The sequence below is a fragment of the Arvicanthis niloticus genome, chromosome 7 (genome assembly GCF_011762505.2).
Source record: "Arvicanthis niloticus isolate mArvNil1 chromosome 7, mArvNil1.pat.X, whole genome shotgun sequence".
In the NCBI taxonomy this organism is placed as follows: domain Eukaryota; kingdom Metazoa; phylum Chordata; class Mammalia; order Rodentia; family Muridae; genus Arvicanthis; species Arvicanthis niloticus.
In genome coordinates, this window is record NC_047664.1 from 72,198,721 (window position 1) to 72,221,686 (window position 22,966).

The following is a 22,966-nucleotide window of genomic DNA, read 5'->3' on the forward strand; positions in this document are numbered from 1 at the left end:
GCTAAAAGCTTATGCACCAATAATAATAATGATAATAATAATATTTAAATGATAATTAATAGCTGTCAGTAATTGAACCCTTGCTTATTAGCAGGGAAATTAACTTATAACCTAAGCTTCAAAAACCATGGCACATTTTTTCTCCTTAAACCAATTTTTTTTCCCTCCAGGCTTTTTCATTCACTCTACTCGAGCAAGTGTGATGTGACTTAGCTGATTGCTAAACTTAGAAATTATAACTCCAAATGTGGTTCGGTTGCTTTTCTCCTTTGCTCAGTGAGAACCCATCTTCCTCTGCCTACTCTGCTTTGCATTTCTCATGACTGAGAATATAAGCATACTTCTGAGACTCTGGATTCCTAAGCACTCCATGCTCACCGGCCCATAGCTCTATTTGCAGCCTGGCCTATGATAGTATTATATCTTTCATCCAAGGGTTTGTCTGTGTATTTTTATTTGTCTTCATTAATTTTCTTATTTTAACCATCGATAGATGGGGAAACAATTATCTTTTATAGCTTCATCAAACAACATCTAAATACACACATCAGAAATGATAAAATTTAAAAGATAAAATAGGGAGAATCTTTGTGTGAAAGAATGTATGGCTTGGCTCTTGGTGTAACATATTCATGATCTATACATGCCATTTTCCTGCCCAGATAGGTCTGAGACTCTGTAGCTGACTGAACTGAGTACTTGAGTCTCCATCCATGGGACACTGAGTATGGTAGATGATCCCAAGTTATAGTGTTTTGTCCAAATAAAAGTCTATTGCACAGGAGGCAGATGTCTAATGAAAGGCTCCTGGCCTTTAGCAAAGGGTACCAGGGAGAAGAGTAGTAAAAGTGATTGGCTGGAGATAATTCAAACAATGGAAAACATAGGTTAGACGCTCGGCAAAGAGAAATAAAGTCACTTATCTCCTAGAGGGAGCTCAGTAACTAGAAGGGAGATTCAAACCTCCAGGAAGTTGATTAAAAACAAGGATTCAGATAATTTATGAAGATATTGGCTTCAAAGTCTCCCTCATAAGAATACAGCTTTACAGTTCTACTTAAAGGCACTGCTTTATCCATCTGATTTCTGCTACTTTTAAGTTGCTGGGTCGAGTGCACATGCCTCAGAGCCCTGGAGAGATTTTAGCTTTAAATTGTTATTGCCAGGCATTGCTAGGCCAGATGCTCCAAGTGACATTCTGCATAGAGAGCCAAGAAAATAACCATAAGAGAGCAAGTCGGTAGGAATAGCCAGAGGACCAGCAACTCTATTGCAACCTTGTGAATTGGGGATGCAATAGATTGTTTACCTTCAGGTTAAGAGCAAGACACTTTGCAAGGTAACTGAATCCTCAGCAGAGACGCTGAGATAGCTATTATGGTATGGGATTTAAAGTGCAGGCTTACAAAACAGTATGCACCTGGCTGCTGACTGCTACCTCTGCACACTTCTAAACTTTATAAGCAAGCTAACCGTAACTCTTAGACAGGAGAAGCGTGTGTAAATAGATTATCCCACTCCAAATATGATTGCATAGTCCAAAATTAGCTTCTTGCTAGGAGAGTTTTCCCAGTTGAGTTGAAATCTGTACATCATGGATTCTGAACACCTGGAATGGGCTGAATGGGTCCTGACAAGACTGCAATGGGAAATGTCAGAATTCAAGGTCACTATCCAATCAAAGTTCCCTTTTCTGGTCTTTTAAGAAAGATTTTTCTGAAATAACAGAATTTAGAATTGATATTTGGCTTCTAACCTTCATTCAAGAGATATAATGATGTTGGCTTTTTTAAAATTATCAAAATTTTTAAGAAGTTATGCCATAAATATATCTGTGACATAATTTAGACAATATCATGCCCTTAAAAGAATTTGATTTCACTAGAAACAAACCATATAAATATAGTGTTTGTAGAATATAGGTTCAAATGTACAGAATCATTTTAGCTAAGACTGAACTGAAAAAGTCACAGAGAATAGATTTAATGTATCGTTTTATCACTTAATTTTTGGGTGATAAAGGTATATATAATATTTTGCCTTTCTTTTCTTTGCAATGATCACAATGAAATCAAATTTGCATTTAAATATTAGTACCTTGACATCTGTATATTCTAATATCTTAATGTACTGGAACTCACAGTATAATTTCTGATAACACAAAATTGTATGGCTGGACAAATATTTAGATAATAAATTAAACAAGAACTAAATTTGTGCCTGCTTACTGAATAATCTTGGATTGAAGTGAACTAATACATAATTTTTTTATCTGCTTTGGAACTTTAGAAACAAAAATATATACTGCTTACACATACACTGTCTACAGCATTGGAATGGAATCCTGAAAATGGGATACTTTGCACATACGCTAACTTTCTGTAAAAAAAGACAGTTAGATTTTCATTTTGTTGAGCTTTTTGTTTGCAGGAGCAAAGGAGCAAAGAAGGTAGCTTCTTTCCTTTTCTGATTTTTTGGGGATAGATTTCATAGAAATATCTCAGCCTTTGCAGTCACTCACTACCTTTAATCCTCCTCTGAAAGTAGCAAGACCCATTCCTTCCATCACCTTGTAGCTGTTGCACAGTGGAATTTTCTCAAGCACTTCATATCTTCTCTCTCCCCTCTAGCATACAGATATTGATTGTCCCTGCTCTATAAAGCCATGAAGATCACATATTAGGTGATAAGTAAAACATTTAGAGAAATGCTTGCCCATACAAAGTACTAAATAATTATTAGCTATTATCGTTTGTGCTTTTCTTCAATTTTCTTTCAGTGTATATATGCCACTTTTCCTGAAGCTCCTTCCACACTACATCTGTTTTGTAACCAAAGGACAATTAACCTATAAATTATCTGAAGGCATCTGTGAACAAAGTATCTAGGAAATACTGAGACATCTATATAACTGATCCTTTCGTTAGAAAACCTTTTTCTGAGAATAGAAAGAGACATAAAACAGGCATGTAGAAGAGTAGTGTAGTGAACTACGTGGAAAATCTCCTAAGTTTTCCAGGTGACTCCAAGGCTAACTTGAAGGGTGTGGCTGAGAATAGAGCCTAGCACAGAGTCTCAGAGGTCTTAAAGAGCTGCATTTGTGAAGGATGACTGTGTTCACTGCCATTGGCAGGAAAACATGAGGATGGCAGAGCCTGGCAAGGTGCAAACTACTCTTTTCTTTCTAAACTTCTAAATTTAAACACTACAAGAAATATATTCAACAAGTATACTACGATCAAGCAGACTTTATTTCAGAATTATCACAAACTGTGTCACTATAGGTTCAAAATGAGCCCATGCTAATAAATACTGAATATACTATATATACATTTTTCTAAAGCTTCAACAAAAATTATAATAAAACTAAAATAGAAAAAAATCCCAGTAATTATTACCATAGAGACATAAATTTGACTCAAAGCAGGGAGCTCTCTGAATTCTAGGCAGGTTGGTTCCATTGTGTTTGGTGAGCTGGGTCTAAATAGTGACATTTTGCCTCAAAGCTACATGCAAAATTTCTCTTAATTTTAATATTTTAACTTGGATTATTAAAAACAATATACAGCTTATGGGATGAATGTTGTGGATGATGGACATATTCGAATAGTTCCTCCAAGTCCAGTAAGATAAAATATTTATGATTAACATGAATGAAAGACAAAGAATTTTCACTTGCTGAAGTTTATCCCTGAATTAGAAAAATACTTAGTTATTGAAATATTTATCAAATGTGCATGTTCTTAATCATTATTTGACTTTGTCTGACAGTTTAAGTTTTGTAAAACAGCGTGGGGGGGCATGTACACATTAAAAAATTTCATTTCATAGTACAAGTCTAGAATCTATATGTATAAAGTCTTAATAAGGAACATAAAACATCTGTGTGGCCTCAGTCCTAGTCAGGGTTCCATTGGTCAATAGGAGCCCGTTCTTGGCCAGAAACTCTTAGCATTACTAATACTGGAGCCGATCCAATGTTCTGGGTAAGTGTCAACTGTATTCTAAAAGAAACTTAATAAATCAAGGTTCTCAGGAAGGAATTTGAAAGCATTTGGGTTTAAAAAATTCTCCCAGTTTATATTTTATAAGGTCCCAATAACCACCAAAAAAAATCTTAAGCAAACCACTATAAACAAAAATTTCCTCATCAAATATCACAAGTTATCAGCCATCCATATTTGGGGATCAATACATCATTGGCATTGGAAATAGAAAATACATTTTTGAAAATCAAGAAGTCAGTCCTAGGCACCACACATGGAACCTACTTCAGAGGTGTGCATGGCCAGCCTTGCCATTTTAGAAATCATGATGGCCATGAATGCATGACTGGAATTATCAGTTTTATTAATGTGAATTCCCAATATATAAGGTGAGTAGAAATAAAACAAGTGTGGCACCATTAGCTAACTATATTTAAAAAGAAAAATGAAATAAGGAAAGTGACTATGATAATCATATAAATATTTTGGACCACTTAGTATATATTTATAGAAAAATGACTTAGCGTGTCCGAAAGCTTAAAGCATGCCCTCTGATGATGAACAAGCAAGTAGCATTTAGGCATGAGAATTCATTCACATTCTGCAAAGTCAGAGGAATATGAAGTAGTTGTTTGTAGCACATATAATCCATGCTTTTTGTCAATGTGCTAAATAATTGTTCTGTTTGTAGAAGGCAGGAGGCAATTTTGTACTTCTTCAAATTTAGTGGGCTCCTGTGGGTGCCATGGAAAGGGCACTGCCAATATGCTCAAGAAACGAACACTTCTGGTGAAGACTTTAATGTCTATTTGCTCATCTTCATAGAGAAACATACTAAAGTGATGCTTTTATGTTCATATTGGACACTGAGTATCATAAAAGTTCACACGAGTATATGATCTGGGTATTTTGCCTTTGGCTATGAGCAATCTTATCTCACATATATTTTCTTAAACTTTTAAAAGAAAGTGACATCTAATGCACTTACATAATTCATCAGGGCAGCACATGCTTTGAAATATTATTCATCGATGACTTTGTATAAATCTTTGTGCATTGTTTACAATCCGAGTTGACCTTCTTAATAGTTCCAACTGTTAAAATGTATTATAAGCTAGTTCCCTTTGACTTATATTCCTTTCTTCAGAAATCAGAGCACTACATAAATTATTGTGTTTTAACGACAGTATTCTTGGAATAATAGACTCAGGAAATGATGCAAAGGCTCACTAGTCTCTACTATGTAAATTATGTGTCTATAATGTGTTTTCTTTGTCTGTTTTGTGGGGTTTTTTTTTGTTTTTGTTTACTGACATAGATATATCAGGTTAAAGGCTGACTGTCCTCCTACAGAAGAAGATTATTTCCTGCAGTTATAGAGCTCATGTTCGTCACCTTTAGCAGCAGAATCTGAATTCCTAGCAGAGAATGCAGACCAAGTCAGGAAATACATGTCTCCACACGACCTTTGACAAAAACATTAATTTACTTAAATATCACACACAGTTGTTCTTTGTTCTATTTAAGAAATACTGTGACTGAGTATATATGTACGCATATGTGCCCTACTATTTATACACAAGGAATTCTATATAACCTTTGAGTTTTATCTCATTTAATTTATCATCATCTTTCCCATGAAAAAACAAAGACAATTAGAATTTTTTATGTATGTGTTCTCAAAAATTTATTCAGTGTCCTGCTTAGCCATCATCAGAGAAGTTTTCTTCTGCAGCAAATGAGATGCAAGCACAGAACCACAGCCAGATACTGTAAAGAGTGAGAACCCTTGGGACACTCTGCCCTAAACCATATGTCTCCATCAAATCTCTCCCATCAGTGTTCAGAAAACCCTGAGGAAGAGGAAGCAGAAAGAATGTAGGAGCCAGAGAAGATGAAGATACCAAGAAAAGAAGTCCCTCTTAATCAATATGATCAAGGAACACATGAACTCAGAGATGGAGGCAGAGTGTACAGCACCTGGATAAGTCTGAACAAGATGAAGTCTTAGGCCTGAAAGTGGACACATTCCTCCATCCATAACCCAGAAGAAATCTCTAATTGATAACCACTTGCAAAGAAATATTTTGTTTTCTCCAAGGGATTCTTACTGAGAAAACAAAAAAATATTAGTTTGCATGCCCAGCAGTAGATGGTCAACAGAAAACAAACTCAAGGCCATGTTGGGGGGTTCTTTTTCTTATAATGTTGTGTCAGAGCTCTTGCTTTTTAAAAATAATTTATCTTATATTTTATTATTTTATTTATATGTGTTTCTCTCTTTTTATACTACAGTTCCTTTTTTTATATATATATTATGGCTTCCAATTTACTGTTTTAATGGTATTCCTGAATGTTCATCTAGTGTGTCTCTGTTTCTTTTGTCTTTTTAAAAGATATTTTCTTTTTTTATTGGGTATTTCATTTATTTACATTTCAGATGCCATACCCTTTTCTCATTTCCCCTCCCTAGAAACCCCCATCCCATCCCCCCTTCTTCTTTTTGCTTTTATACCATTTTAGTTCCATGCAAGTATTAAGATCAGTTATAGGTTAAGGGACTAGCAATACAATAGATGCAAATAGTCAAAGAACAAGCAAGGCAATAAATAAAATTCCGTGAACACTACCGTGATCACTATTTTTAAGGGCTTATTAGGATGACCAAACTATCTGAGCCAAATTTCCTTTTGTCTGTTTCTTTAGGCCATTCTGATGTGTTTGTTTTTATCTCAAGGTCAAACTCAGGCCTCTACATCCAGGTACACAGATATGCATGGGCAACAAATATGTGTGTATGTGTGTGATATATGTGAAATTATTTTTATAATTGTACCTTGGCATAAAACTAAGATCATACTACCAGTTGAGACCTCTGATAAACATCCTGTAATTTCAACCAATTTTTTTTCATAACTTAAGAATAAATAATTATGTCTTCATGTGTTAAAAAGACCATTACTGTGAATTAAGTATGATATACATTAATTTATGTAGTACATTTTTAATTGATTGTGGAAATTCATAGACAGCATCTCCATATGTTTATCTTTGAATATCTACAAATAGAAACATAGCAATGATGAAACAAAATCTGGTCTTATTTTTAATGTCAAGGGAAGAAAAATGATACTTATGGAAAATCTACTATTTTGTCATTATTTAAATTACTTATAAACATAGTTATCATATTATTTCCAGCTACAGAAATATGACAGATATCTCCTTAACATGTGCTAAAAATAATTTGGGCTATATAACTGGCAAGTTCTGTAATAGTTTTTAAGTAAGGTTCCATCTCAGACTTCAGATGTTGTCAGAAAGACTTCAAATTTTCTGTCCATCTCTCAGCTCCACTTTCATTATAGATTTTAGCATTTGTTCAAAACTATGAAAATTCAAAGTTTATATAGCTTCTTGTAATTTACTTTCAGAAAAGCATCTCACATCAAATAACTATATTAATGACCACAGCATGTTCTGCTTGGACCTCCTTGGTGCAAAGATCACTTTGGCAGGAAATGCAACATTTCATGTCCACATCCGTCAAAGGTTATCAGGGATATCCTTGAAACTAAAAGAAAGCAAGCAAATCTTTAAGCGAAAAATATTGGGTTCTCAAAATTATAAAAATGGTAATATATTTCAAATAATAATACATAAAGTATGTGGTCTATTTGTAGAACATGATGTTTAGAATAATTTGTATAAAATTAAATCATGTCGGGCAGTGGTGGCACATGCCTTTAAACCCAGCACTTGGGAGGCAGAGGCAGGTGGATTTCTGAGTTCGAGGCCACCCTGGTCTACAGAGTGAGTTCCAGAACAGCCAGGTCTACACAGAGAAACCCTGTCTCAAAAAACCAAATAATAATAATAGTAATAATAATAATAATAATAATAATAATAATAATAATCATTATCATTTCAATTTGCTGATATGTAAAGCATTTTCTTAGATATAACAATATATGACAATAAGTAACTATGATGAAACATATATTGCAAGAGTGGGAGAGGAGTTGAGAGTCAAAACTTAATATAATTAGTCACGAGTCAAGATATATTTAAGACAACTGGTTCATGATAGAAAACTGGACTCAGATTCTAAATACCCACACAGTTCCATTTCAGAAGTAAATAATTAAAGAAATGTCAAACTGTGTAATCATACAAGACCATCCAAGAAAAGGAAGACATTCCATTGCTGAGTACAAAGGAGATTAATAAAATGTGAAGAAATTAATAAAATGTGTTTGGTAAAAAATATGCTTTAAAAAACTTTTCAAAGAGTCCAGTATCAGGAAAAATAGAAAAATGATATTTAAAAAGAGAACAAGATACTTAGAATAATGGGTATAAAATTAAATAATTTACATTTGTTTCTATGTATAGGTTTTTCATGGATATAACAATGGATGACAATTTTCCTTAATGAAATATTCCAACATCACCATGGAAACAAGATTTCTATTTCAGAAAAAAAAAAAACATTTTAATTCAAGGCCAGCCTATGATACATAGAACCTTTTCTCAAAAGTGAATAAATAATAGAAAATACTAAAACAAACTTTAAAGGTAAATACATGATTAACCCCCAATTATTTCTTATTATTTTATGTGTTTTCTAAAAACATAATTAAAAGTTCAGTGTCTCAATGGATTTTAATTCTTCTGAAACTAACACAGAATTTATCCTATGTAACACAGTTCAACAATACTTTTAAATCATGTCACACAAATCTAGTAGCCAATTAAGGGAATATCATAATTTACTTTATGAAATTCGGGAAGAAACTTGTAGATGAAAGAAACACATCCTTAAAAACTTAGATGTAAAGGATCCCCAGAAGCATGTCAGATACCCAAACATTGATGACTGTATAGACTAGTATGTGTAAAATGTGGCATATAATAACTATATGTGGTATATACATGTTTTAGAATTGCTATGATGATGGCTTGCTCATTAAAATTGTGCTTAAATATTTGAGATAATTATAGTATCAGAAATGATTGTTTCTGAACCTCACCCCACCCAATCACGTATGTTAAGTAATGTGAGAGAATCCAATGTTCTGTGCTTACATTTTTTATATTTTAAATATGCTCCACTATGTTCATAGCAGCCATATTTATAATAGCCAGAAGCTAGAAAGAACCAAGATGTCCCTCAACAGAGGAATGGATACAAAATATGGTACATTTACACAATGGAGGACTACTAAGCTATTAAAAACAATAAATTCATGAAATTCTTAGGCAAATGGATGGAATTGGAAAATATTGTAAGTGAGGTAACCCAATCACAAAAGAACATATGTAGTATACACTCACTGATAAGTGGATATTAGTCCAAAAACTCACAATACACAAGATGCAACACACAGACTACATGAAGCTCAAGAAGAAGGATGACCAAAGTGTGGGTGCTTTGGTCCTTCTTAGGAGTAACAAAATACTCAAGGGAGCAAATATAGAGACAAAGGGTGGGGCATAGACTGGAGGAGGGGCTGTCCAGAGACTGCCACACCTGGGGATCCGTACCTTGTGCAGACACTGTTGTGGATGCCAAGAAGTACATGCTGACAGAAACCTGATATACCTGTCTCCTGAGACACTCTGCCAGAGCCTGACAAATAGAGAGGTGGGTGCTTGCAGCTAACCATTGAACTGATCATAGGGTCCCCAATGGAGGAGTTAGAGAAAGGACTGAAGGAGCTGAAGGGTCTTACAGCCCCATGTGAAAAGTGACAATACCAACCAACCAGAGCTTCCAGGGTCTAAACCACCAGCCTAAAAGCACACATGGAGGGGCCATGGCTCCAGATGTATATGTAGGAAAGGGTGCCCTTGTCCGGCATCAGTGGAAGAGGAGGTCCTTGGTCCAATGAATACAGGATGCTCCAGTGTGGGGGAATTTGAGGGCAGAGAGGTGGAAATGGGTAGATGCGGGGGGACATACCCTCATAGAAGTGAGAGGAGGGGGAATGGGATAAGGGGTTTCTGAGGACAGAGAATTGGGGAAAGGGGATAATATTTGAAATGTAAAAAATAAAATAAAATATGCAATAAAAAATTTGGATGCCAAGGAACTTTTTGCTGAGTGTCTATGGCAACCTACAACTAGGCATACTCATGCATAGTGAAAAGGAAGAATCCACTTAGTGGCATAAGACATGATCCCCATCAGGTATTTAATATGGGGAAGAGGGCATGTTTGTGTTTTTTTCTGCAAGATGCTGCAGGAGTATGGTGGCTGCCAGAGTGATTATTGAGACATGCTGATGCTGGGACAAAGAAGGATGCTGACCTGTGAGTTTGCTGAGTGCCCTGACAATGGTGACTGTGAAGCTGTATTGTACATATGTTTCTGAAACACCATTGTTTGCCTATATCCAAGATCTGACAAGCTACCTTGCCTCAACTTTTTAGACCTTGTGGGAAAGAGATTCAAAAGGAGAAGTTATATTGTCTCTTGTATTTTTTCTTAAGAGTGACCAGTTATTCAGACTCAATCATGGACTGGTCTTGAAATCAATCCAATTGGAAATAACACTCTTCATTTGGAAGTCTGTTTCTGGACATTTTCAGAGACATATTTGGAAGTTAGCTGCAGTGCTCTATGATGTTATATTAGCAAGAGATAAAGTTGGGACAGGATCTGGATTTCAAACAAGTGTTTATAGCATGTGTTAAGGATCTTTTAATTGTCATGTTAAAATTACATTTGTTTCTTCTGCATTATTTAATGTAAGTTGTATTGATTGTATATCTTCTAATTGTGTTAGTGTGTTAAAAATCTAGCATGTCTGTTATGCAGGACTATCAACCAGCTTTTGTTTTATTGTCCTGAGCATTATAGGACCTTGGTATTCTGAAAAAAGTTTGCAAATACTGAAAAAAGTGAGTCAGGCTTTAAGCAGAAGCAAGATGGTAGTGGGCTTGATTATTGCTGGTATAACAGCTTTAATTACCCTAATTGCAAGCACCACTGCTTCTGCAATTGCTTTGACAAAAGAAGTTAAGACAGCCACTTTTGTTAATCATTTAGCAAAAAATGTTATTAATGTATTGAGTAAACAAAAGGATTTAGAGAGGACTTTAGAACGAGGGATTGATGTTTTTTATTCTCCTCAAATTATTAGAAGGAGGTTCAGAGTTTAAGAATAAGGAGCCAGCTCAAGTGTCATGCCAAATATCAATGGATTTGTGTTACTTCTAAAATTTACAATGATAGCCATTATAATTAGGAAAAACTTTACAGACACTTGCAGGGCATTTGGCATAATTCTAACACCTCTCTAGATGTTTAAACTTTGCATAGTTAGATTATGAATTTAAAGCGTGCTGCTCCACTGAGCATTGATGTTGCAGATACTGCTGATAAAATGATCCATGGCCTTAGGTTAGTATTTCCATTTTGGTCAAGTTTCAAGAATGGCATATATAGCTTGATCATGCTAGCCCTTGTTGTCCTAGGAATACTTTTATCCCTGCCCATTGTGTTAAAGCTTTTCTTTTTAACAACATCAACATGTTGGTAGCCAAAGTACATGACTTGAAACTGACAATGGACCCCCAGACAGAGTTATTAATTTAACAGACTGGCAAGCAAAGTATGGGTAAGACTCTACACAGAGGTTTACCACCCTAAGACAGAAGTACATTGTTTTTGATAATGCATATTCCATGATGAGTAAGGAAGGCATTCTTATCAGAACAACATAAGACAGGCTCAGTATTTTTATGAAATAAAAAAGGGGGGATGTGGAGTGCTCTGGGGGCTGCTTAGCAGGAATCTGACATTGTCCAAGGACAAGAAAATGGGCTTCAGGCAGAAATCTGACATTAGGCTAGAACAAAGAAGTAATTTCAAGCAAGAATCTAAATGTTAGGCTAGAAGAAAGAAGTAATTTCAGTCAGGAATCTAAATCTTAGGTTAGAATAAACAAGTAAGCTTCAGGCATGAAAATGACTTTGGTCTAGGACCAGGAAGTAGGCTCAGATATTTTGGTCATCCTGATAAGCCCTTAGAAACAATGATCATGGGACTTTGGTTTTTTTTTTGTTTTGTTTTGTTTTTGGTTTTTTTTTTTTTTTTTTTTTTCCTTGCTTGTTCTTTGACTATTTTTTATTTATTGTCTTGCTTGTTCCTTGACTATTTGTATCTATTGTATTGCTAGTTCCTCAACCTAGAACTGACCTTAATACTTGCATGTTATTAAAACTGTATAAAAGCAGATTCAATTAGGAATAATTATGCACTAATTGTATTTTGAGAGAAAAGTTTTATTTTAACAGGAAGGGTGATATGTAGGAGGAGCTAAGGGGGAAGGAGTACCGAGAGGAAAAGACAGAGTAAGGAGAGGAGAAGATGAAGGAGAGGAGAAGCTAGGTGACGAGAGAGAGAAAGAGAGAGAAAGAGGGGTGGGGGCATGGAGGCAGATGTTCATGTGTCTCCACCAGTCAAAGATAGTTGATATATCTAGGTTGGGTATTGGGTTACACTTCTGATTGAGCATTACCAAACTTATAAAGCCTTTGATTAACATTTAAAAAATTGTATAAAAGCAAAAAGGAAAGGGGGGGCATGGGATAGGGGTTTTCTAGGGAGGGGAAATGGGGAAAGGGATGGCATCTGAAATGTAAATAAAATATAAAATAAAAAAAATTTTAAAAAAATGTAAATCTTTTTCCACTTCTGTGTTCTTTCAGAACACTGTATTTGGACCAATCTCATGACATCCTCTAAAATGGCCCTTCTGCTTTGCATCCTACATCTTGACTTTGTACTTTGTTTGCATGGTTGTACCTTGGTCTTGATTCTCAGTCTTCTTCCCATTTGACCCTTCTCATCACTTTTGACTTACCTGTCTAGAGCTTCACTGCTTCATGACTTTGCATTACCCCTGCTGGCACCTACAAACTGCATCAGTTCGTTGTGGAGATCAGTGTTTTTGACTAGGGCAATAATGTATAGAAAGACATCACATAAACCTTAAGCTATTACCTCTATGCAATGTGACTAATGACTGCTTATGAGTAATATTCTAATTCTATAAAACAATTTTTATTCAATATTATTACAGAGTATTAAAATGCATAAAATGTGACACTGCCACAAGCGAGTAAGCATAATGGTTCAAAATCCCCCACAGAAATGTACAGCATGTAGGGTTGTGAATTATAACAGTCCATAGCTCACTTGTCTATTTAGTTTCCCCTGTTGTGATTATCACTTCTTTTGTGATAGAAGAATGTATAATTATAAATCTTTGTTGGCTATAGTGTCAAAGCAAGATGACACTGGGGAAAGAGTCAAGCCCCTGCTCCATTGAAGCAAACACAGACAATAGCATCAATCTGACCCTTGTATAACCTCATTCTTTAGGCCTCACATTGTTGCCCCTCTGAAGGGAACTGAGAGCAGATCCACCTATCATGTGCTCTTGTTTTTCCCCTCAATAAAGTGGCATGTGTTTTCAGAACATCTTGTTTCCCTCTTATTCATATTTTGACTTGGCATTTATAGCAGTTGGCTTGGGAAAAAAAAAAAAAAAACCTCGGATTTGTCTGCAACAGACAGTCTAATTAAATTGGAGGGGAGGGACAGATGTACAAAGCTGCTGAACTGCTCATAATACAAAACATGGCAGCTTCAGTTGGAAAAATCTGGTAAGATGGTGCCAGCAATTCTGCTCACTGAACTAGCTGAAGTATGTAATTATGTTACGATCCCTTGTTTTAATTCTAATTTCACATACACCACTGCTGCATCTGAAAAGATCTGAGTAGCCCATTATTTGGGCTGTGATCAAAGGACGATATACACATGATTCATAAATGCTCTAATTTCCATCTGACTCAGATTTTCCAGTATAAAAAAATGTTATTTTTCAAAATAAATATTGATGCATAGGATTTTTTTAAAAAATCTTTTGAAATTTCTCCTATATGATTCAAATCAATAATAATTCCCCTTTGATTAATTTGGTCTCCTACTGTTATTTATAATTTGCAAACCTGATGCAAAGCTTTGTAAACATGTTCTCTTATAAACAGAAGCACAAACTGCCATAATTTTTGGTGCCAAATACAACCTGTCAATCTTTGTACAGTCTACCCTTCCACTGGAACATCACTCATCCACATTGTTGTGAGCGTGCCTGCTGTTCCTATACTCCACAGTTTGCTGCTCTCGTGTTGGTGTATTTCATTGCAGTCGCTCGAGATTTCACAAAAGCTGCAGATTATCATCAGCTTTCAACATTAAAATTGTCTGAAAATATTTGTAGCTAATATATGCCACACACAAATTCCACTTCTTAAGAATAAGTTACAAGGTTTGTGGCCCCTTTGGGGGCATTCAGAGATTCTGTGAAATGATTACAGCAAATCTACTTATTACCTATGTAAGGGATGACAAAAAAGACTAACAAAATGAATTCCTGCATGAAGAGGGGAGAAAAAATACCATGCCCTTTCTAGGCTTACAACTTAAACAAACAATGGATTACAACAGCACAAACAATGGCAAGAAAACATGATTTACCAATGACAGAGGTTACCAATAACCAGTAAGCAAATACAGAGAGGCTTCAAAGTGGGCTTCACAATAAGTATCCTGGCCTTTCAAAAGTTATTGTAGAAAAAGTCTATAAGTGGATAAAGGAGAAGAAACATTTTGAGAGATGAAAAGGAGATGCTATATGTGCTTTATGCTTAAAGTATTATAAGCCTTTGCTTTCACAGAATGTATACACTCTGTGAAAGCAAAGGCTTATAATACTTTAGTTCAATTTTAGCACATAATAAAAAGTATAATAACTCCAACCAATTAATCAAAGGGAAAATAAAATAAAGAGTACTGCATGGTTTGTGCTCAGCTGACACTTGGATAAAGTACATTTTAGAAAGCAGATCTATGTGAATGGTTAACGAAATCAAGAACAAAGCAGAAGCAGCCTTCAGTTCTTCATGAAATCTCACTGAAGACGGGCATAAATAAATGCAAAGAACAGAGACAGAAACGTGCTAAAAGCTGAAAACAGAAGAAAATGGCAAGTAACTTAATACATCCAAGAATGCTAAGTCTTGATGTGCAAGAAGAAAGACACAGACTCTCTCCCCACACCCATGGCTCAACAAAGAACAAATGAATCAGAACTGCCAATTTCAGACAAGGTCCAAATTGAAACAAAGATGGTGTTAAAATATTAAAATATGCAATATGAAAGCTTATTTAAATCCCAGAAGTTTCCTTCTTTCCACAGCTGAGAATTTGGTACTTCACACATGAAGCCCACAACACCCCACCACTCATACGCACATGCACACGTGCGCGCGTGCACACACACACACACACACACACACACACACACACACATCAAAACACATTGTTGTGCTTCAGTAATTGTAGACAACAGATCTGCATAATTCTTGTTAGAATTAGGACCTGGTAGCACTAAAAATCTGAACATAAAAAAAAGTCGGACAAGTAAAAAGGCAACTTACTGAATAGGAGAAAACCTTCACCAACTATAAATCTGAGAAAGGATTAATATCTTAAATATGGGAAGAATGTCAAAAGAAATAAAAAAAACACATCAGGAAAAGAAATAAGTCAATTAAAAATAGATGGTAGATATTTGCAGAGAATTCTAAAAAGAAGGATATTAATGGATATAAAATAGTGTTCAACCACATCAGCCATCAGGAAGCTGAAAATGAAAGCATCTTTGAGTTTGATTTTCACCCCATCACAATGGGTATCATCACACAGTCATAGAAACAGAAACACCAATGAGAAGAAATGGGGAAAGAGGAAACTGTTATTCACTGTTGGTAGGAGGAACAACTGGCACAACCACAATGAAAGTCTATGTGAAGATTCCTCAAAAAATGGGAATAGAACTTGCATGTAACCTAGTAATTTATTTCACACCTGACATACCAAGGATAGCATGCTAATCAGGTACTTGCTCATCCATGTTTATTGCAACTTTAGCCACAATGCCTAGGCAATGGAATCAGCCTAGATATTCATCAGCTGACAAATTGGTCATGAAATTGTGGTGGTATGTGTACTCAATGGAGCTTTATTTAGCTATAAAGACAATGAAATTTGCAGATAAATCAATGGAACTGGAAAACCCAGGCAGAGTGAGGTAACCCAGACAAGGAAAGACCAACACCATGTGGTCTCTCTCAAAAGTGAATCATAGATTTAAATATCTAATTTGGGGTTTTCAATGTAGAATTTCTGTAGATATCAGAAATCTAAGAAGAACCAAAAGGAAGGTAAAGCCTCAAGGGAGTGTTGATTGTAGATCACTGGTTGTATGAAAGAAGAGAATGAGAATGTGGGTGTGGAAAGGTTTGTGTAAGGCTGAAGGAGGTATAGCCTAGATCAGGAAAGGGGCTACTTGGCACCAATGAACTATTATCTATAGACAGATTCAGAGAAATGAGAAGTCATTGGCATCAATTGTATAATCCCTAGTAATCCCACCATGTTCTAAAAGATATTTCTACAGATCATCTTGATTAGTCCAAATGGATTATATAACAAAATCAAATAAATATGGAAAAGGGATGGACAGGGGGAGGCATGGTTGATAGAAATGGGGGGGGGAGAAGCTAAGAAAGGATGAGGAAGAGAATATTTGATACATGAATGAACCTGTCAAAGAATTGACAAACAAACAAACAAATATTTTTAAAGGAATTCTCTGGTCAAAAAAATAAATCTCACATTAACAATCAGAAAAATAGAGAAAGAAATCTATATACTAATGGCCTGGTGTCATGATTTTAGAACTATGTTGGACTGTGAGGAAGAGAAATGTAGAGCATCTGCCAGACACACAGGAAGTACCCAAAAGCAATGACGGTGACAATTTGTTTCCTTTGTGACCAGACCTCCCAGTGAAGCCCATGGTTATTTCCTTATGTCTAGAAATTCAGTCAGTAATTGTCCTTTTCTTAAAGTATAAATATACAGTCAAAATATGTACATATTTGAGGTCAGCCCTTAATATGAAAGACAAAACAAATTAGAGTATTAGATAGAAAAGATTACCAATAAAGAAAAATATCCATAATTAGTATCAAAGAAACATGAGCAATAAGAATAAAGTGGGGAATTAGAGAGATTCTTCAGTGGATAATGGCACTTGTCACCAAGCCTGGAAATCTGAGCTTCATCCATGGGCACAGGTAGTAGAGGGAAAGAACTGACTTCCTGAACTAGTCTTACATGCTATGGCATGAGGAGAATATGAAACAGGGGCAAAATAGGACACATAAATCATGAATGTTTAGAGAAATCAGGCATTAACAGCAAGAAAATCAAGTGTCCAAGAATAAAAAGTAATTTGACACCATATGGGATTCACTTATGGCAGAGCTCATATAGTAATAGTTATAATAATGTAAACATTAGATATTCATCCTGTTAAATTTGTGATTAAAAAAATAATGGTACGGCAGGGCCCAAAGAGAAGGAATATGACTTTTTAAAAGCAAAAATAATGGAAACAATGCAAAAGAAAAAGGAAAGTAAGCGAAATAAATAGGAAAAAATTTAAAATATGGTGTTTTCTCTGTGAATGAGAAACAGGATTTAGGAAGCATGGGATGTGATGGTGAACCTGGTACCTTGGACAGAAACCTGGGATTATTTTCTCTTTGGTAGTGCAAACTGAATTAAAACGTGCACTTCAGCTGGTACATAGGGATTCTACTCGGCTCTGAATGATGAATCGGTATCATCAGCAGGTGCTCCATCTCTACTGCAGCCACTGTCTTAGTCCCTGGAAAACCTGCCGTCTGTCTCTCTGGTCAGCTCCTTGCTAATCACATTATTCCTACTCTCTACGACCTAGGCTATGAATCTTTGATGCACAGAGATCTTTGGGCTCTTTTATAAGAATAGACTATATTTGGCCAAACTAATTTCAAGTAAGAATTCCGTCTTGAACCTTGTGGTGCTCTGCATCCTGTAATTTGTCCTACGCTGGTCAGAATCTTTGGACAGAATTAACAATTACAGATAAACTATCTGCAGTCAGAAACTTGCCCTGTGAATGCATGAGAAAAAAATCCTTTACCAAATTAATATCTCACTCAGTAAAGACAAGGAAATTTCAACATTGTAATTTTGGCTTTTTATTTAAGTCTCATAGAATTCAGAGCAAACAATATGTCTGCGAAAGGAAGGCACTATATAGAGTGAAATGAGAATAGAAGGAAATCTGTGCCAATTGGAAAAATATTTGAATAAACAAGGTTTCCTAGCTGTCAGGACTGCAGGAATCTATACAGATAACCAAGACACACACCAATAGCCTCAGCTGATGAGGCAACAACTTGATTGCTCTGATCTTAAAGTTTGTGAAAATTTACAAAATAGCCCTGTGTTTTTCTTCTACTTACAGCTGATTACTGTTTTACTTACAGTGCAAGCTGAGCACAGAACACTGACAATGTCTGTAAAGGACACATGGCTAAGGATGTAACAAGGATTATTCTAATTGTGTCAAGACACCATGATACCATGGGGTACTTTTTTATTCTAATTGTGTCAAGACACCAAGATACCATGGGGTACTTTTTTATTGTTTTTTTTTTTTTTTTTTTTTTTTTTTTTTTTTTGCATCTAGATACAGTTACGCTGCAGACTAATATACCAGTAAAGAATGCATTATGCCCTTCTAAGCTTCAATCTAATTCATTGATTATGCACTGTGCCATTGTGCAATAATAAACAAATGTCTACTTGGCAAAATACTGAATAGTATTTTTCCTCCCGTACTCATGGAATGGAAACCAGACAGCGTACTGAGACATAAATGAAAAAGGTACTTAGACTGCCATCTAGTACACATTTTTCTGTATAGCATAAATTTCAAAATTTGTGAATACCATCTTTAGCTTTAGAAAAATGCCTGAGCTTAATCGTAGTTGTCTCTGGGCTGTCCTTTCCACTCATTGACCTGAATTCTTCCCTCTCCATTCTAAGTTGTCAATGCAATAGCAGTTCATATACTTGTCCCACATATGAAATTTTAATCTGCTAGGGATTTTCTTCAAAGGCTTCCTTTGAAATATTCACATCAGTTGGTTATTATCTTTCTGCTGAAAGTTTACGAAGTTTTGAGCCAGAATGAATTGGCATTCAACATGCTTTGTAAAAGTCACAAATCACAAGAGGCTGGAGACCTGGAAGGCACCCAGATATTGTGTTTGAAATGAACAAAACAAAGCAATCTGTCAGAACTACTCTGAACACCTTTAAGATTGGAACTAACAATGGCTCAGTAAATGTCCTAACCTGACATGAGTTAATAATATGTTAGAACCCTGTGGCTGTTTAAGTAGAGAACTGAATCTCTGGTCCTTTTATACAGCCTTCGGCACCAGCAGAAAATGGAAGGTTAAAGTTTGCATCAGAGAATAAAATCTTTACTATGGTGTGCACAACTGATCTCAGGTCCAGACAATACCAATCAATTCAATTTAATCACATGTATTTTTATTGTGTTCCTACTATGTCCAAAGAATTGACAATAGAAAGAGAAACACATCACCAAATGTAAGCTTTTAACAAAATATTGATAGTATTATTTTAATGCTTAGAAATACTGACAGAGTAACTGTCAGAGTAAACTGTGACATGGTGGAAAATTCATTTTTGCAGATTCCTATTGGAGAGTGGAAATGTGCTTGCCTCTTAGATAACAGGATTCCTATATCCCACATTGAAAACGACTTTGCAACACCTCCAGCAGTTTGCATTCAGAAGAGGCACTGATGAAAAGAGCATTCTGCATTCCCAAAAGAAAACAAAGCATGTGTCCAAACATACTGTGCTTGGCTAAATGTATAATTTATCTCTTTCTTTTTTTGAGAATATAAATACATCCTTTCTCCCTTCCTTTTTCTCCCTCCTAACCCACCCATAACCTCCCACCCCTGCCTGCTATTTCAAATTCACTGCCTCCTTTTTTATTATTGTTATATACACATATGCATATGTAGATACATGTATATTCTTAAGTTTAGATGATGTTACTTGCATGTATGTTTTAGGGCTGATCATTTAGTATTGGATAATGGATTTGTATGCTCATCCTTTGTGGGGGGCTGATTCTTTCACTCTCAGCACTGCTTAGCTAACTACCGTTCTTATGGAGGGTTGAAGTCTCCTAGTCTACTTCTCCATGTCCACGTTAGCATGTCTATAGTTGTTCTTTCTCAGCACACATGCAGTCATGTAGTGAGACTTTATGGATGTGTAGCTTTTGACATTCCTGGGAGCTCAATTTTACAGTAAACTTCCAGATCCTCCATCTCTTCCAATCTTTCTATGCCCTCTTCTTCACTGTTTCCTGACCCTTGGGTATAAGAGTTATATTGTAGATGTATCCACCTTTGTGTGCCACCATTCTGACTTTTAATTGGTTGTGTTTTTCTGTAATGGTCACAGTAGTTGAAAAGAGAAATTTCCTTAATGAGGGGTGAGGACTGCAATCAAGGTTCTGGTTTGTTTATTCCACCTGGATATATAGAAGTAAATGAACAAACCTTCAATTCAATTAGTTAAATTGTGTGTTTCAATTTCCATAGATTGAATAAAGTACTGTTTGTTAACATATGATAGAGTGGGTTTCAATAATCTGTGTCCATACCTGAAGATCATTTTCTTAACCTTGTACTGTCTTCTCTTGTTCAATATCCATCCTCCGCTGGCCTCTTCACTACACACAAGTAGTTCCAGTTCAGTTTATATTTTTATTACTATATATTTCATTCTAGATTCCATGTATGAGGGAAAATATTATTTCTCTTTCTTAGTTTGGTATACTTGCTTGACAAACTGATTCTTCAGTTTAGCCTAATTTTTAAAATAAATGATACACCTTCCTTATTTGATCGCCCAGTAAAACTGTTATGCAAATATAGCACATAATGTTGCATCTTTTCATCTGTTGAATGGAATTCAGGTTGATGCCTTATCTTGGCTATTGTGTATAAAGTTGCAATAAGCATAGGCATACAGGTCTCTTTGTATATGCTGACTTAGAATACTTTAAGTGTTTAAAATAATGAATGATATAGTTAAATTTTCAGCAACTGCCCCAATTTGCCTTCCTACTACCAGTGTCTAAGTCTATACACACTCTGTATCTTGCATTTTTTCCTTTTTCTTGTCAAGTACTTTTCATCTCACTTTTCTGCCATTATGACTGAAGTTTCAATGAGTATTGACATTCAAATTAGCTTTCTATGTTTACATTAGATGTAACTTTTAATGCTTTAAGACTTCTTGTCCTGTCACACTATCCAATAAGTCAGCCTTTATAAGATAAACATTCAGTTTTAATTGAAAAAGATTTTCTAAAAGAATTATACATGATCATTCATTCCATAAAAGGAAGATGCTTTCAGCAAATAGGTAATAATAATTCATTATTTTTATACTTTTAATTAATAATTTTGGAAATTAGTATATATTTTGATTATATTATTCATCATCTTCCAACACTTCTAAGGTACATTATGCATTACATATCTACAAAATTTGGTGTCCTAATTCATTTATTACAATAAACTCTATTTTAATTAGTGATGACTGCATACTTATGTGGTCATCTAGTGGAACATGTTCACTCTACAAGGAACTATACCTTTAAAGAAAGCTAACTCTCCATACCTGGCAACTCCTCTAATTCTTTCTACAGTGTGGTTATTTTTTTTAAGGCTTGACTTGGAATTAATCTGGTGCATGTTCCCACAACCAGTATGAATTCATAGATACAACTGCATTGTTGTTTCTGGGGTATACTTTTCCACTGCAGTCATCCATAGCATCTGGCTCTCATATTCTTTCTGCTACTTTTCCTGAAATGATACCAAAAACTTTGAGTAGGGGATATGATACATCTGCTCCATTTAGGGCTGGGTGTTCTTTATTCTTTTAATCTCTACAGTTTCTCTAGTTGTGTTTCTTTCTGGTGATCACCATGTCACCATGCATGGCAAAAACAAACAAACAAACAAACAAACAAACTTCTTTGATGAGGTTTGAGAGATGCACTAGCCTATGTACATAGTGATAAATCATTAGGAGTCAAGTGAATACCAGATCCTTTTAGCAAAGTAATGGTAGTAGGTCCTACCTTGGGCCAATGACTGATCTAGCCACTAGTTCCTGGCACAGTCATAGTGCCAGGTATAATTTCCATCTTGTGGAGCAGGTTTAAATTCAATTGAAAAATGGTTGGCTACTCTCTTGATACCCATACCACTATTGTACCAGTAAAAAAACATATCTTGCATGCTAAGTCTTTATTGTAGTTTGCAGGGTAGACAGCTGAGTAAAACTATTTTTTTTTCTTACCTTTGTATGGCAGCTTTTTGTACTATAAACCTGTCCAGTAGAGATGATGTCAGAGTCCTGTACCAGCTTGATCTCTCCTTGTTTTATGGCTCAAGAATGTGGTATCTTCAGCAATTGAATCTTACCATCAAGTTCTTGCGGGTAATCAAGTGCAATGCAACAGCATATAATATGTCAATTATATATGTAATTATGTAAATATGTAATTATGATGGGTACATTTATATGATGGGCTATTATTCAACTGTTAAATAAATGAAATTTGCTGCTAAGTGAATGAACCACAAAAATAAGTGAGTTATTCCAGACACAGAAGGATAAATACTGTATGTTTCCTCTTATTTGTGGATGTAAGCTTGGAATATTTAGATATGTGTATTGCATTTGAAATGCTTACAGAGGTCTGTTATGAGGTCTAACAAGAACCAACATTTGTTTTAAAATCTGTCTTTTTACATTTTATAATTTCTTAAGAATATTCACAATTACAAAGGTCTCTTCCTTACAATGAGATACAAAACACTTCAACTGTAATTTAATATCAAATAAAGAATCAGTACTAAAAATAGAGATG